At 36.8% G+C, this 7667-nt stretch overlaps 1 long non-coding RNA gene across 1 annotated transcript; it reads left to right on the top strand.

Moving 5' to 3' along the window:
• The first annotated feature begins 61 nt into the window (after positions 1 to 61).
• Positions 62 to 5813, top strand: LOC309389738. The gene is made up of 3 exons (XR_014174996.1): positions 62 to 197; positions 456 to 604; positions 5099 to 5813. It is a non-coding gene; the product is annotated as an uncharacterized lncRNA (long non-coding RNA).
• Positions 5814 to 7667: the final 1854 nt, after the last annotated feature.

Raw genomic sequence — 7667 nt, 5'->3', positions numbered from 1 at the left:
TGCTCCCTGCTCGCTGCTGCGTTCTCAGCGCCCTCTGGCACTAGAAGTCCCCTCAATAAAACCGAGGGGTCTCTGCCCTGACAGCCAAGAGAAGTGGCAGAGATGAACTGAGTGCGGGCAGAGGAACCCAGTCTCTGCTCTCGGCAGTCCCTCGCAAGAATAGGCGGGGTCGGAAAACGGCGCGACGGTGCGAGTGAGTAAGTGGCCCGCACTCTGCACCATGACATCATGGCGTTGCACCATGACGTCATGCTCATGCAGACCGGTGTCGGGCTTAGACACAGGCAAAATATTGTCACGGGCGGGAGCCGTTGCTCTCTTAGCGCTGAGGTGTCTCTGCAAAGCAAGCCTCACGCGCAAATTACGGGGACCTTCATGACTGAAATGCTCAATTCTAACTGTAATGCTATGTATGTGTTAAGTCATCACACTAACCAGTTTTTTTCTCCTCTTAGACAAGCAGGTCCCGTGAAAACCAGGCTTCTTTCTAGGAAACAGTTTAAAGATTGTAGAAAAAGAACGAACGGGAGTCCAAAAACTCATTAAGCCAAAAGAACCTTATTCAATTTCAGCTTCAAAGGTCACCAAAGTTTTCCCTGAGCCGGTGAGGAGAAAATATTCCAGGGAATCATCAACGCATTGTCTTGCCTAACATATGTTCTACTGATCTTCAATATGCATACATAAATAGCAGAGGCCAATGGGTACAATGGGTTTGTTTTGTTTATCTGATGATCTGATTATTATTATTTTCATTTGAAGAATGAGATTCCTCGCTCCTCCTATCAACATTCACCAGGGCTACCAGCAGATTTTTCCTGAACTTTGGGGGAAGGAGAGACAGATAACACACCCATTTTCTTTAAGTGTTTATAAAATCTGAAGTTGAAAATATTTAAAAATAATAATAAATTTAAAAAATGATGTATTGTTTACCATAACTAAAAATTCACATTTGGGCAATTTCTGCATTAGACCAATTCAGAAGATGCATGAATTTACTTTTGTTCACTTCTGATCTGAAATAATCCAAAGTACACACAAAACATTTCTATCTATAATGCAATCGAAATGTCTCTTAATTATAAAGAAATCCCAACCTCAATACATTTCTTTAAAACCCTGCTTAGAATCATAGCAGTTAGGAACTGGAAGCAATCGTGTATCTGCTCTCCAGAATTCTCTTAGGACCTGGCCCTGGCCCAGCCTTGTCTAAGGGTGCTTATGGAGTCTTTTTGAATGTCATTGTTTTGTCCATGGGGTACGTGTTTAACAGTGTTTTTAATTATGTATTTCATACACTGTAAACCACTCAGTCTTTGCAGAGTTAGGCAGTCTTAAAAATCCAATTAATTCAATCGCCTCTATGCCCACTGTATAAGAGTCCATTAATATAGCATCTCTAACTGATAATCATGAGCCTTAATTTAAACAATTCCAATGAAGGAGAGTCCAGTATCCTAACCTGAACTTGAGAAATTGATAGTTTCATCTAGAAATAGTTTCATCTAGGAAAAATAGTTTTATGCTCTTATAATATTCAGACAGAGAGATTTATTTTGAACCATTTAGTTAGATAAAAGTGTTTAAACTAGAATGACAGGAAATACCTCTTAATCAGCCAAAAAACAACAACCCTTCAACCAAGTATCTTTAGGCGCTATTCTTCTTTGTTTGTGTGATTAACAACACAACTTTTATACTCATTCTATTTTTCCTTTTATTGTTTATTTCTATTATATCAAACAAATTAACAGAAGGAAAATTATACATGCAACATGATTACCAACATACCATGATCTTCAAATCAGTAATAATAAATAAATGAAGTAAGCCAGCCTGCCTGGGAAATTATATTATAAAAAGAATGCTCTCAGCACCACTCAAATTGGACCATATTACTCAAATATCTATCCCGTTCCCACTTCATGGGGGAAAAATGTACTGAGTTGTGAAAAAGCCCACATTGTGCAGTGCCTTGCAAACTAAGAAATGAAAACATTCATCACCCAATGAAGTGATAAAAATGAGGTTTCAGCAAAAAGGAGTAATATGTTTTCTGGTTATACCTTTATTGGGAAATGAAATGCCATTCCTTTGATTACATTTTCATTTGGGTAGTAGATGATAACATGCATGTATGCTGGGGCATGCACCCCCACACAGGTATTTTGTTTAAATTCATTACTCAGACTAAAAAGAAGAGAAGCAAAGTAAGTAAAAGGTCTTTTGAGATGTCCATTCTAAATTTTGGGCTACATAAATTGCATAATATGTACTTCTGCAAGAAACAATTGATTACTCTTCTGCCATCTGAACAGAACAAAATTGTTCCAGGGAAGATTAAGACTATGTCTCCAGTTCCATTCACTATGGCAGACTCTTGTCCTACAATACCTATTTTTGTCCTTGGCCCATAGAACATTATCCTCATATCTTCTTCCTAAACAGCTTTAATATGAGTCCAAAATGTGTCTAGCTTTAATTCATTGCAGTGCCTGGAGAATAATGCCTTCATCTTTGGTTGTTTATGGATTCTTTATTTAATTGAATCCTTTTATTGGTATTTTAATAGGAGATGGGGTTACATTTTGAATTGGCTTCACTGATTCAATTATTGTAAAATGGTTAATTTAATTAGTTGAAAATGTTTGTTTTTTGAATTTCATTGTATGACAATTTGAATTATGGGCTGCCTCCAATATTTTGATGTTTTGCTTATGCTAAATTGATTGTTTGCTCTATGCCTTATTTAAAAGTGTGATATAAGGAGGAAATGGGCTTTTCCTGCTTTGTTGCCAGTGTTTGTAGATTCAGGCAATTCCCAATCCACTAAGTTCCCTGGCACTTGGTCAGTTTCTGTTATCCAACTATACAGAACCTATTCAGACTACAGTCATTGGCATCTGTAGCCTCCTCCTCTTGGGGTATTTACAGAATAACAAAGTTGGAGGTGACCTTGTAGATCAGGGCTGTCAAACTTCCGGGCCTGTGGGCTGGATGCGTCACATGCTGGCCATGCTATGCCCACACCTGGTTTAGTGAAGGGGAAAAATATCCCAATACATCACATGATAATGCTATGAGTTTCACACCTCTGTTGTAGTCTATCCCCTTGCTCAAGCAGAAGACCCCATACCATTTCTGACAAGTTACTGTCCAGTCTCTTCTTGAAAGCTTCCAATGATGAAGCACCCACAACTTCTGAAGGCAAGCTGTTCCACTGGTTAATTGTTCTCACTGTTAGAAAATTTCTCCTCATTTCTAGGTTGAATCTCTCCTTGATTAGTTTCTATCCATTGTTCCTTGTCTGGCCTTCAGGTGCTTTGGAAAAATAGGTTGACTCCCTCCTCCCTATGACAGCTCCTCAAATATTGGATCACTGCTATCATGTCACTGTTGGTCATTCTCTCCAGTAGACTAGCCATGCCCATTCTTGCAACTGTTTTAGCGTCCAGCCCCCTAATCATCTTTTTTGCTCTTCTCTGCACTCTTTGTAGAGTCTCAAGATCTTTTTTATGGTGTGGTGACCAAAACTGGATGCAGTACTCTAGGTGTCATCTTACTAAGGCTTTATAGAGTGGTATTAGTACCTCATGTGATCTTGATTCAATCCCTCTGTTAATGCAATTTAGGATTGCATTGTCTTTTTTGACAACCACCACACACTGCTTGCTCATATTTAATTGATTGTCCACTAGGACTCTAAGATCCCTCTCATAGTTACTGTTACTAAGCCAGGGTTTGCCTAATCTGTATGCATACCTTTGGTTTTTCTTGCCTAAATGTAAGACTTTACTTTTCCCTACACTGAATTTCATTTTGTTAGATAGGGCTCAATGTTCAAGTCTGTTGAGATCCATTTGGATCTTGAGCCTGTCATCTAGGGTGTTGGCTATTCCTGCCAGCTTAGTATCATCTGCAAATTTGATGAGTTCCCCTTCTATTCCTTCATCTAAGTAATTTATGAAGATATTGAAGAGTATTGAAACAAAGATGGAACTTTGTGGTACCCATTGCTTACTTCCCTTCATGTAGATGTAGTACTAATAAGGACTACTCATTGAGTATGATTTGTCAGCCAGTTACAAATCCATATGATGGCAATTTATTTATTTATTTATTTATTATTAGCGTTTATATACCGCCCCCTCTCCCGAAAGGGACTCAGGGCGGTGTACAGTCCGTACCAAAATACAACAGATTAAAACGTAGAAATAACTATATAAATACATGTATAAGAGGAGGGTAAAATATGCCAAACTGTACAGCTAATAAATAAATCAATACAAAAGTTTAAAATATCAAGTTAAATTTAAAACAATATCCCTCTAAAAACCAGTAAGAATGTGTATGCCAGGAGGTAAACGTTAAAATTATGCCAAACCAGCCAGTCGGAACAGGTGTGTTTTCAGTTTCTGTCGGAAGGAGCGGAGGTCAGTAGTGGTTCTAATATCGGGGGGGGAGGTCATTCCAGAGGGTTGGGCCCATCACAGAGAAGGCCCTACTCCTTGGTGTCGCCCGTTGGCATTGCCTCGTGGACGGCACCAGGAGAAGGCCCTCCCTGTGAGAGCGGATTGGCAATGTTATCTATCCCACTTTTTTCTAGTTTATCAAGAAGTAGCTTGTGGTCAACTTTGTTGAATGCCTTGCTGAAGTCTAAGTATACAATGTCCACAGCATTTCGCTGGTGGTCTAATTTAGTCATTTTGTCAAATAATGGAATAAGTTTGGGTTGGCATGATTTCCATGTTGAGGTCTTCTCTTTCACTTGTTTCACATTATTTTAACTTAGCAACTGTTCAAATGGGGTGCAGTTGGTAGATTGACCAGCCTAAAGTCCTAAAGTGAGGCCCACTGTTTCCTGCTACAGTGCCCTAATTACTGAATGTTTCCCTGCTGGCTATAGATGGTAGAATGGGCAGCAAAGCCAGAGAAGGAATCCATTCATCTTGCTTCTAGCCACTAAGACACTGACAAAATAGCACAACCATATTCAACAATGATTACTAACACATGTAAATAGAGATCATGTGGCCTCTGTGTTCCTCCCTCCACTTCTAGCCCTTTCAAAATGATCTCCATTACTTCATAAAAGGTGGCAACATGGAAGAAAAACAGGAAAAAGAAAAGCAGAGAAAGAAGGTCTGAAGGGAGAAAGAATATGCAAAGAAAGGCAGAGGAGAAGGTCTGCGGCAGCAACAGAACTGTGTCTATGATAAGATTTGTCAATGATAATGGTAAGTTTCAGAACTTACTAATCTCGTCAGTTGACTGAAGAGCAAGCACAGTAGAAGTCCAGAGTGCAAAGTGCTGGCATCATTTGCGCAAAACTCTTGATATTGGCAAATGTTCAAGGAATAGTAAGTAACAATACACTAAGAACCTCAGTATTAAATATTCCACTTAAAACAAAAACCTTTATTGTTCTGTACAACAAATATTTTGATGTAATTTGCAATTGTTCATTAACGTTATATTCAACTATGGATATAAAATCTAAAAAATCTTATATTAAATATTGGCATTTCTGATTATGGTTAACACTGATATACTACCTTTTTCTATCTGTAAAGGTTTAGATTATATAAACACGAGAGTTTTAATAATCTTTAGCCAATATGTATCAAAATAATATAATGCATTAGATATGTTTTGTCGTAATAAAGGAAATTCCAAGAAAGAGCAAAACGCTTCTATATTGTAAATTAATGCTGGACTGGGCTCAGAAACTTGTACTTTTTCCCGTTCCTAGCACCAAGACAGTCAACAACTAATCTTGCAGAACAATGGAGGATAGTACGTACTTCTGCAAGAAACAAATGTCTGTAAGAAACAATATGCACATAGATTGAAAATAAAAATTCTTCTGATTCCATAACTAGTATATAACTTTATGTAAGTTATAGTGTATAACTTATGCTTTATCACTTATACTAGGAATAAAATAAAAATTCTTCTGATTCCATAACTAGTATATAACTTTATGTAAGTTATAGTGTATAACTTATGCTTTATCACTTATACTAGGAATAAAATAATGCTTTTGTTTGCTTTTTTTTGGTTTGGAAATTCATGTCATAATTACATTTTAAATACAATAATTTTACCAATGGGTTGCCAGAAGTAAAGTTATTGCATCTCCTTGGAAAAGGACTGAAGTTCTTCTCTGAATATTTCTTTATTTTTACTTCTTTATTTAACTATGTTGGTACCACTCCCCATTGAAATAAATCTTTAAATAATTTATGATTAAGAATTGAAATTATAGTTAAAAACAAAATGTTTAAACAATTAAGAAAAATACACTTTAAGACCTGAAATTATAACAGGCGCAACAGTAACAATAATTTCATTCTGACATCAAAAAGACAACAAAGATGACTCAGGTGTACTTCAGCTGGGAGAGAATTGCAAAATTGGAGGATCACTTCTAAAAAGGCTACTTCTTAGTCGTAAACAACCACATTGCAGTTTGGGAGGCCCTGCAACAGGCCCTCTAAACTTGACATCAGGAGAACATATCAAAAAGCTCATTATTTCAGAAACTACAGTCCAAAGCTGTAAAGAACTTTATAGATAAAATAATAACAGTTGTGGAGATTGGATAGGTTAATACAATATTTATACATTCATAATAGGTTAATGCATCTGCAGGTCTTGGAGGGGTTAATGTTTTAAAACAATAATAAGAATTACAAAAAAAAATTAAAACAGAAAAAGAAAAAACCCATAGAAAGCTAAAAGTGCAATACGAAATGAAAATAGAAAAATATATATTAAAAAAAGAGTAAGATAAAATGAAATATAAAGACATGAGGAAAAGGCTTTGAAGATTCTTATGTGGTTATAAATACAGCTCAAAAACCAGTGGCCTGAAATATAATTTCAGAGATATTTTCTTATTAGATTCCTTAATGCCAGATGAACAAAGCAAAGCTTCTGATCAGTGGTGGGTTTCAATTTATTTTACTACCGGTTTGCTTGTCCGCGTGGGTGGACGGAGCCTCCTGGCGCTGCCGCTACCAGTTCATCCGATCCGGGGTGAACCAGCAAAACCCCACCTCAGCTTCTGATGTACTTGAACAGTTCTTAAAAATTCAGGGAGATATTTAGAAATGTATCTGCCTTGAGAGTAGCTTGTGCTGAACTGTCAAACTTCAGGAGTTACCACAGGAAATGTTTATAATATTCTGTACATCATAATGTTTTGTCATGAAAGGTTTTATACAATTTGCCAAATTTCAATTTCAAATGTGGGAGTCATGAGTCCCACAGTTTTGACACATTCTGTAATATGCCTACTTAGAGATATCTTGGTTGGAAAAGTTTTGTCCGGTGATGCACTATTTTGCTCAAAAGTGTTTTGGAATTTGAGTTTTGGTAGCATATAGGTCATAATATATTTTAACTTCTCTCTCTAAAGTTACATCCTGACTCTCTTCTTTCTATAACCCATCCCGTCAGTAATCAAAACCATAAAGATCTAGAAGAATTACTAATAAAAGTAGATACTGTTTTTAATCAAAGTAGTTTATCCATGTCAACAAGATCTGTCAATTTCGCCAGTCATTGTTTCATAGTAGATGGTACTGGATCTTTCCATTGATGTGCATGTAATACTACTATCATAGTAATAAATACTGAAATAATTTTCCATGGCTCTT

Source organism: Natrix helvetica, assembly GCF_964273705.1.
Source record: "Natrix helvetica genome assembly, chromosome: 3".
Classification (NCBI taxonomy): Eukaryota; Metazoa; Chordata; class Lepidosauria; order Squamata; family Natricidae; genus Natrix; species Natrix helvetica.
The sequence above is the reverse complement of the archived record's forward strand: the minus strand, read 5'-3'. Positions and strand labels throughout refer to the sequence as shown.